General features: G+C 40.4%; 1 pseudogene; it reads left to right on the forward strand.

Moving 5' to 3' along the window:
- Positions 1-1,483: 1,483 nt before the first annotated feature.
- LOC127485033 (small nucleolar RNA SNORA70) lies at positions 1,484-1,601 on the forward strand (annotated as a pseudogene).
- The last annotated feature ends 285 nt before the right edge of the window (positions 1,602-1,886 follow it).

Here is a 1,886-nt window from a genome sequence, read left to right on the forward strand (position 1 = left end):
ATTAAACAAAAATCTAACACCACAAATCTTAAATAGAAATGTAGCTTATTTTGCTAAATTAAGTGAGTTTTATTCATCAGATTATACTATAATTCATATAAAGAGATAAGCCACAGAATGAGTGAAAATGAAAATCCTCTTATCCAGAATGTAAAATTGCAAATCAATCTAACAATGTGAAACCCAAAGGAAAAGGGACAATATAGGCAACTTGTAATTGAAGAAACTCAGATGGGATACAAACACATAAAAAAGGGCTCTATCTCACTAGTAAGAGGGAAAGTGTGATTTTTTATTATATCTTTTTTTATTTTTTTAACTTTTATTTAATGAATATAAATTTCCAAAGTACAGAATATGGATTACAATGGCTTCCCCCCATAACATCCCTCCAACCCGCAACCCTCCCCTTTCCCACGCCCTCTCCCCTTCCATTCACATCAAGATTCATTTTCGATTCTCTTTATATACAGAAGATCAGTTTAGCATACATTAAGTAAAGATTTCAACAGTTTGCTCCCACATAGAAACATAAAGTGAAAAATACTGTTTGAGAACTAGTTATAGCATTAAATCTCAATGTACAGCACACTAAGGACAAAGATCCTACATGAGGAGTAAGTGCACAGTGACTCCTGTTGTTGACTTAACAAATTGACACTCTTGTTTATGGCATCAGTGGGGAATGGCTATACAGTCAACAGGTTGTCCAATATTTAAAAGTCTAATGGAGCTGTAAATAGGGACACAGTCAATTGAAACACCTTGTCCCTGTCTAAGAACTTTAATGAGGTACACTCTCTGTGACTATAGGGATTCAGCTTGACATGACTGCAGCCATTTTGGATGTAACTGCCATCTTGCCAGTTAGATAACCCTGATGGTCATCTCAAGCCCTTAGGGCAGGGTCAACAAAGTAGTGAAGATAACCTGCTGGGTTTGTGTTGCCTGGTTTAACCCTGGAATGTCCCTTATCTAGTGCCTGGAATGTTACTGTTCCTTGAGCAACTCCAAGGTTTATTTAGGTTAGGCGTAGGATGCCTATATGTGTCCAGTTTAACACGAAAACCCACTTACTGCAGATCCATTGTCTAATGACTACCAGTAAATCCCTGCCCACTCCCCAATAAATGACACTTTCTGCAATCCTGGATTTGTCCTATTTCTTGAGTTATCCAGTCCCTTCTGCCTTTGTTGGCTAGTTTTTGTACACCGGGTTTTCCAGAAGCTATAACACAGAGATGCAAACACATGTCCATCTGAGCCTAGGGAGCCATCCATAGGATAAAACCTGATGAGCTGGCTAGAACTTACTATGCAGTTCATGGTGACACAGGGACTTTGAATATTTCAGTAGGTGCTCATATTTTTCATGCCAGCCATATGACCAGGGCCATATGGCCAGGGTAGGAGGTATTTCTAACATCCACAAGCTAATAACAAGCACTAATTTTGAAAATGAAAAGGCATTTAATATATTCCTTTGCAGTCAGTTAAGGTAACTGGGCTTTCTTTCCTTGTGGGAGAAAACAGCAGCTCCCTCCATAGTGTGCATAGCTTGTTGCTTGAGTGGATTAGCCTAAGGGACCTCAGAGACAGCCACTTCCAATGAACTCTGAAATCATTTCTCAGCCTTTTGGCTAAGATCAAGTGTGAACTGTGAAGTCTGACCTCCTGCTGTCCTGCGAGGCTCCAGACAGGTGTGTGAGGTGCCTTTGCAAAGTCCCAAGGGCATGGTGGCCAGGGTTCACATGGATCAAGTCATCATATCTATACGTACCAAGATGCGGAACAAGGAGCTTGTGACTGAGGCCCTACGAAGGGCCCAAGTTCAAGTTCCCCAATCACTGGAAAACTCATATCTCAAAGAAATGGGGCTTTACCAA

Source organism: Oryctolagus cuniculus, chromosome X, assembly GCF_964237555.1.
Source record: "Oryctolagus cuniculus chromosome X, mOryCun1.1, whole genome shotgun sequence".
Lineage (NCBI taxonomy): Eukaryota > Metazoa > Chordata > Mammalia > Lagomorpha > Leporidae > Oryctolagus > Oryctolagus cuniculus.